Below are 8606 nucleotides of genomic sequence, written 5' to 3'. Positions count from 1 at the left end.
TTTATTATGTAGACTAACTTAATTAAAGTTGATTAAGAAAAATTTTAATATGTAGTATTATTTTTATTAAAATTATCTAATTATATTTATACAACTTAAATTTTCAGAAGAGATTATTAATAACATGTTATTGGCCAAAAACCTTATTATAATAACTCTAGAGTCTAGATAACTTGATGTGAATATATATTTTTTTTACATTAACTTTAGATAAAAAAAAATTAGTTCTGACATATAATTGAAAACTTAAAATGCAATTAATAAAAAAAATTTATCTATAAGAAGAATTATTAATGAGATCTAATCTAGATATAATGAGAAATAAATCATATAAACAGAGATTTTGCATAATAGATAGAGTTAAATTCAAGGATAAGGATGTTTTTTAATTAATTTTTTTAATTTATTCAAATTAACAATATTTTTTAATTAAATTTTTTAATTTATTCAATAATAATAATAATAATAATAATAATAATAATAATATATTTGTCTAACTTAATTTACAATATCTCTATGCATGTTAGTCATTCTATTCATAATTATATTATTAAATAAGTCACAAAAAAATTATATTATTAATAATTATTGCAAAATATTTAACAAAAAAATATATTAAACTTTCAAACAGGCATTGAATGTTTTTAATTCAGTATATTTCTTAGGAAAAATTTTCAATTTTCAAATACCATAACTAATGGTACGGCATCATTTTTCCCCACTAGTACGAAATCCATGAGCTTACTTTTTAAAGGTCCACTTTTTACTCTCCCATTGTAGACAATTCCCTTAAGTAAACTCTGAAATTGATAGCTTGTTCATTAGTCTTTCACTCATTTTTGAAATTACACTATAAACATTATTGAAATTGAAAAATTGTTCATTAATCTTTCACTCATTTTTGGTCGAATTACTCCACACGCTGTGAGTGAGTGACTTGATGTATTTTTTTTTTCTTATGATGATGACTGGATGAAACAATATCGTTTTAGTTTTTAGAATTGGAAAAATATAGGGCCAGCAATTTTTCCAAATTCTGGCCAGGTGAGCCATTGGATGAAATCTCACACCATTAAAACTATCATTAATGACTATTTGATGACTACAAATAACAAAAGTTGCTGACCCCTAACACTCATCTTTAGAATTAAATATTTAATGGAATAATATTTAACCCCTTAACTTTAATGGTCATAACGGTTATTTTGTCTAGTCCAGTTTAAAAAGGTATGCGTCATGTCACTCATTTTGAATAACTCGATAAAAAAAGAATGAAGATCAACGTGATACAATTTTTTCCATCTTCAAAATTTGTATGGCACAATTAGATTAATGAAGGCCTTTTTAGTACAAGCGATCAATCTCACGAACTACCTTAAGATTTAACTCGTATAATTTCACACATATTCAGCTACCATTTAATTTTTTTTATACTGTATGACAATTTTCTTTTTTATGAGGGAATTATGTTCCTATGCATATTATTATTGTTATCGTTATTATTATTAAAAGGAGAACTACACATACAAGTCATTTTGGTTTACAAGTCATATAAGTTGGGATAAAGTTAACAGAAAAAAATATGCTCACCTATATCAGCGTGTTAACACACGCGCTACTCAACGATTTCCATGACGTGTTTCGCGTTCCTCTTTTTCCTCCTCCTCTTCCTTCTACTTCTCCTTCTTATTCTCCTTCTTCTTTGCGTTTCTCCCCCTTCTTCTTCACGTGTTTCATCCTCATTGTCGTTTTCTATTGTTGTTATTGTTACTGCATTTTTTTTCCCTCCTCCTCTTTCTATTGATTTTGCAATATTATGTATTTTTTCCTTCTTTGTTGATTTTTTCTCCTAAGAAGAATTATAAAAAAACGAAATAAGAAGATGAGAAAGGAGAGGCAGTAGAAGATGAAGGGAGGAAGAGGAAGAGTTTTGAATTATGCAGAACTTATCAGAATAAAAATACACCTAAAAATTTTTAAAATACACCCAAATATCTTCGTATTACACCAAAATATCTTCGTGTTATACCCAAATTTGCTGCAAATACAGAAAAATATTTTCTCTAATGCTACATTTTTTTTCTTATTTCTTTCTTTCTTTTAGTTAATGAATGTAAGTTCATCATCTTTCAAGTAATTTTGCAGCATTATAGATTTTTTTGTTTTTATTTTTGTTAAGAGAGTAAAACAAGAAGAAACTTGAGAAGGTAAAATAAAAAAGAAAAAATGAATAAAAAAAAGAAAAAGATTGTGATGATGATAAGAAAAAGAAGAAACAGTAGAAGATGAGAAGGAGGAAGAGAAAGAGTTTTGAATTATGCAGAACTTATCAGAATAAAAATACATCCAAAAATTCTTAAAATACACCCAAATATCTTCGTGATACACCCAAATTTGCTGCAAATATAGAAAAATATTTTCTCTAATGCTACGTTTTTTTCTTCTTCTTTTTTTTCCTTATTTCTTTCTTTCTTTTAGTTAAATAAATGTAAGTTCATCATCTTTCAAGTAATTTTGCAGCATTATGTATTTCTTCTTCTTCTTTGTTTGATTTTTTTATTTTTATTCTTGTTAAGAGAGTAAAACAAGAAGAAACTTGAGAAGGTAAAAAAAAGATGAATAAAAAGAAGAAGAAGAAGAAGATGGTGATGATGATAAAAAAAAAAAAAGAGAACAGTAGAAGATGAGAAGGAGGAAGAGGAAGAGTTTTGAACTATACAAAACTTATCAGAATAAAAATATACCAAAAAATTCTTAAAATACACCCAAATATCTTCGTATTACATCCAAATATCTTTGTACTACACCCAAATTTGCTGCAGAAAAATGTTTCCTCTAATGCTATATTTTTTCTTCTAAATTGAACCACACCTTAGTCTTGGATTCAAAACAATAATCAAATTGACAATCTGAACCTGAATTATTTATTATTTTCAACGAGATAACTGATGATGAAGGAGAAAGAGAAAACGAAAAGAGGAGATGAAATTTCAATGAAAAAAAGGAGGAAGAGGTGGTATTGATGACGACGATAACGAGAGAGAAAAATTACGAAAAAGAAGAAGAAGAGGCACGGAAAAAGAAGAAGAAGGAGGAGAAGAAAAAAAGGAGGCACGGAGAAAAAAGAAGAAGAAAAAAAAAGCACAGAAAAAAACGTGAAAAACGCGTAAATATAAATAACTTGTATAAAAAATCGCTTGTACGTGGAGAATAACTATGTTATTAAACCATCTATTATTACTTTTTTCCAATAATTATTGAACTGAATTAAAATAAAAAGTTGCTCTATAGAGCTTTATTTTCATTTTACATATGTTGGCACCGTTTTAAAGAAAATTTAAAAAAGGAAAATACATGAACATATATTAATTCCCATTACTGTTATGAATTAAATACCTGATCCGATTCGAGTGATATTATTGGAGCCTGCATTAAAACGAGTAAAAATTATTTGAACAAAAAAAGAAGAGAGTAAAAATGGTTGAAACCAAATTTACCATTCTTGGAAAGAACAAGTAATAGACGATAAGCTAAGTTTGCATAACATGGTTAAAAGGACAAGGAAAACTGAACCTTTGTAACTCAACCTTTCAGGTATCAAATGCAGCACACGCAGGGTGGTAAACGGACTAAAATTAATCGGGTCGGCCTGTTTAACTTGTAAAAAATGACAGGTTGGATTGAAAATTTGAAATTTCCATAACTAAAAAATTTGTCTAATTCGCATCGTTGATTTGTGGATTTTGGCGGGACGGGGTAAACTTGTTCGACGAGCTCGTCGTTTTTTTAATTGAAGATGTTGTACATTATAATTTGAATTATGATGTATGTTTAATTGATTAGAGACTTAAAAATGTTTTATTATATGTTTTGGATAATGTTTGTTTTATTTTTTACAATGTTTGTTTTATTATTTTATTTCAAAAAATTTAGTTGATAATTATGTTTAGAGTGAATTACCAACTCGATTTCCGTTCATTTTTCAGAATGACAACGCAGTCTCTGTGCGTGTTTTTTCGTCAACTCTGAATGAAAAATACTGACGTGTCAGGTTCAGAAATGGATAGGGGCCTAATTCAAATTGGTTAGGGGATTATTTGTCTTTATTTTTTAAATAATATTTTTCAAAAAAAAATTATTCATTATATTAATATTCTTTTTTTAATAAATTATTGAATATATAGTATAATAATTATAAAATAATTTGAGAATTTTTTTGTTTAGTTTCATAATAAATGATATTTTTAAATTTGAATAATTTATTAATTAGTTTGTACTTATTATACTATATATTCAATAAAATATTGAAAAAGAATATTAATATAATAATAAAAAATAATTTGAAAAAGATATTGTTTAAATAATAAGGACAAATAAATCCATAACCAATTTGAATTTAGAAACAATTAGGTCTCTATCCATTTCTGAACCTGACACGTCAGCATTTTCTGTTCAGAGTTGATGGAGAAACACCCACAGGGATTGCATTGTGTCACGGAAGTAAAGGATAGAAACCGAAGTGGATCGTTTTTATTGTGAGAGATCGCGTTGTCATTCTGAGAAATGGACAGGGACCGAGTTGATAGTTCACTCTTATGTTTATTATATATTTAAAATTATAAAAACTTTAATGCTTGTGACTTTATAAATTTTTTATGTCTTTAAAAATTATAAATTTATTGAAATAGTTGTGAAATTATATATATTGTTTAATATTCAATAATTTATTAATAAAAAAAAATTGACGGGCTAAGTATGCCAACCCAACGTTAGACAGAACAGGAGAAAAATTCGAAACCAGCTCACTAGACTGAGTGGGAGAAAGCCGACTAGCCCATTTGCACGGTACTAGAACAATGGAATTTTTCCTCAAATTAAGTAGGAATAATTGATTGTTTAAACAAAATTCTGATGGTGCTCCAGATTAAGAATTGGCTTTTATTCCATAATATCATTAGGCTATTATTTTCTTACCTTTAACGTTTTGAGTGTGATAACGGTCGTTGTTTTATTTATCCTTTTTTCACAAGCTTTTAGTTATATTATTATCTTTCGAATGTTATGTATGTATTTTTACTTTTATGTGTCGTAATGCCCCACCACCTTTGGTAGGGTATTACACAAATTCCCGTCATTTGTTTAAGCGGACTAATGAATTAACCGTATGGTTCTGAAAATTAGATTGGACTGGCCGGTCAGACCAATCCAACCACGAACTGACAGTATTAACAGTCCAGTCAACATACAAAAACGTCAAAATGAAAACCGGCAATTGGCTGGGAACCTATTGGTTCAGTAAAAACAGCGTTGTTTTTTGCTTAAACGGTTAAACAATCCAACCCTAGTTGCACGTCTCACTTTAGTCTTCACATCTCACTCTCTCACTCAAGCTGTAGACCTCTGAATCACTCCCCCTCCTCCAACCCTAGCTACTGTCGCTGCCGGTTTGTCGATCCACTGCCGTTGTCTGTCTGTGTAGCCACTGCCCCCCAAGTCTCCAACCCCTGCTCTCTTCATCCGCGAACTCTGTAAGAACCAAATTTTTCACGGATAAAACTATTTAAATACCCGAATTAAATTCTGAAAAGTTAGGATGAGAATTTGGGGATTTAAATATGATTTTTGGACTCAGTAGGTCTTTCTGAGTCAGAAAACGTGTTTTCTGTGAAAAACCGTGAAAAACTACGAACCGACAGTTGAACTGGTTGAACCGATTCAAGTCTGCTCGGTGCTGCACGAAAAACAGTGAAAACAGCCGAAAACCTTAGAAAAATATTAGAGATGAAAAATTGGGCGTTGGTGTTAAAGGTTTGGCCCAAAGTTGGGTCGAACGGATTAAAAACGCTAACGGGTTGGACCGGACCCAAGTTGGGCCCAAGCCCACATATAAAAGGTTCATAAGTGAACCCATTTCATCATAACACACAAACAAACACACCCACACAGCTGAGAAGGAGAAGAAGAGAACCTCCATTTCCACTATTCATCTTCTTCTTCCCAAGCTTATATCTTGAGCTACAATACTCCGATTTGCGTGCCGTCAGCGGCTACGCGTTCTTTGTGAAGAGTTCTACAAAATTCATGTAAGAAACTGGTAAGAAAAGTTCGAAATATTCCCAGTTTTTCTCCTCTAAATTTTGGGTTTTTAGGGTTTTGGATTAAGTGAATTTTTATGATTTTGGATGTTTAGGTTTGCTCTAATCCTTGCTTAGCATTGGATTTTTTTGCTACCAAATTTGTTGGAAAAGGTAAAAGCCACTAAACCCTTGTGATTTTATGATTAAGTGGAACCCTAGGTTGATTTGTGATGGTTTATGCATATATAGTTTGATTATTGTGAGTTTGGTGCTTGTTGGTGCTTGTTGGAGCTACATTGGTGGTTGGATTTTGGTTGGAAGCTCATTTGGTTCATATTGGAAATCGGCCAAGGTATGGTTTCGGTTTTTTCTATGTAGGATATAATATTTATAGACACTTAGGCTAGTGACCCATAGGATAAGTTTGAATTTGAATGGTTGTTGAGTTGTTGAATAATGGTTTGTGGTGATTTATGATGAATTGTTGATTGATGAGTTGGATTATGATAATTGATAGTGATATCATGAGGATGAATGACTTGTGAAGTTAAGAGGTAAATTGTGTTGATTTATATTTATGATATTGATGTTGATGATTTGGTAATGTTGTTGGGAGAGTGTTAATGAGGATTGACTTTAATGTAATATATTGAGGTTGAGGTTGATGATGAGGAATGGTAAAAGAAAATGTAGTAATCTTGGTGTAATATGACATATAGTGCTAATGGTGGTGAAAAATGGAATTTGGGGTGGATTTGGTTGTGTTTTATGAAAGATGGAGGAAATTGTGATTTTGGGTAAAAGTTGATTTTTGATGAACTTTGTCTGATCATAACTTTTGCCTTGGTTTTCAAAATTGGTTGAAACTTATTTAGAATTAAATATCTTTGAAAACCCTTTAAATTGATATAAAGTTTGTGGAATTTAGAATTTTGTAGAGGAAGTTATGATCATTTAAAGTTGGTGTTGAAAATCTGAAATTTTGCAAAGTTACAGAATTTTATGTTTTCTGGTATGTGCGCACGCACACTCTGCGAAAATGGTAACCTGTGCGTCCGCACACGCAGAGGCAGGCAGTCTGCTTGCAGCGCTGGCACAGCTTGTGCGCGCGCACACCAATGGGAAATTGCAACCTGTGCGTACACACAGACCTGTGCGCACGCACACGATGGGAAGGCCAGTCTGTTGGGGGCGCTGGCACAGGTTGTGCGAGTGAACAGATTGTTTTTAGTTTTGACACCTGTGCGTACCACATTTTTAAAAATTTTCCTGGGCGTGCGCACGCACACCTTTATGCGGATGCACACGTCCTGTTTCTCAAATTTTGCTTTGTTTTCAACTATTCTACCTCCCCAACAAGGTTGTAAGCTTTTATAACATATTTTTAAGACTTTTGGACGTATTTTTGGACACTCAAACATGGGAAATGGTTGAAGGGTTTTAGACGCTATTATTTGGAAAAGTTAGCAAAAGGAGTATTAGGTTTCTGGTGTACTGAGAAAGGCTTGATGATGTGTGATGAATAGTTGATAGATGAGATGTGAATTAAGGAACAGTGGTTGAACAGCGTTGAGGGCTCCAGATGAAGTGATGGATCCATCTTGTATTAAAAATATTTTTGAAAAACCACTGCACTACTTTCATTGACTTTATGAAACACAATGCGCCCAGCAAGAGCCGAGGTTGGATCCCGCATGTCGAGGTAGCGGCGGCGGCGTAAGGACGGTGGTACATCCCGCTTGCGCTTAGATGTGAGGTCGGTGGCAATAGATCCCGCTCGCATCCCTTCGGATTATCAGAGCATACAGGCGCAAAATCCTGGATAGTGATCCGAGCACTATATCTCGGGGACTCCCACACCATGATTCCGAAGGGCAACATCTCCATGGAGATGTGTCGGGTTGGTAGTTGAACCGACAATGTGATATCACAGCCAGTAGGACAAGCAATCATCATGTGCATTTTCTATCTGTTTGTATGCTGTGCCGACTTGAGATTGTTTGCCTATTTGGATAACATGTCTAATCGCTACTTGTAATAATTGCTAGATATGTTCCTACTTGTATTTTACTTGTATTGTATATATACTTGTGCTTTCTACTGGGACTGAGGAGGTTCGGAAGGCGGTGGCGATGGGATCGCATGGAGGATCAGTCGGTGAAGGCTGTGGGACAACGGTGTTTGATTAGATTAGAAATTCCTTAAGATAGATTACCCTCTTTGGTGCTATGGTTTAAGTTTCATTAAGGCTTTATATAATTATGCTTATTTGGTCTAGAATGCTTTAAGCTTGAATTCTTGTGATGGATATGGAGTCTAGGATTGTCTTTGGCATCCCGGGGTCTTATATCCTACATCACTAGGCACTGTTACCATACGAAGAACCTCCGGTTCTCATACCATATTTATGTTGTGTTTTTCAGATGCAGGTCGCAACCCACCTCGGTGAGTTGTTTGGTTGGTGACAGAAGTGGAGGATCCGGATACCTCTTGAGTCTCTTTGATTTATTTTTGTTTATATATATATAT

The sequence above is a fragment of the Arachis ipaensis genome, chromosome B03, assembly GCF_000816755.2.
Source record: "Arachis ipaensis cultivar K30076 chromosome B03, Araip1.1, whole genome shotgun sequence".
In the NCBI taxonomy this organism is placed as follows: domain Eukaryota; kingdom Viridiplantae; phylum Streptophyta; class Magnoliopsida; order Fabales; family Fabaceae; genus Arachis; species Arachis ipaensis.
The sequence above is the reverse complement of the archived record's forward strand: the minus strand, read 5'-3'. Positions refer to the sequence as shown.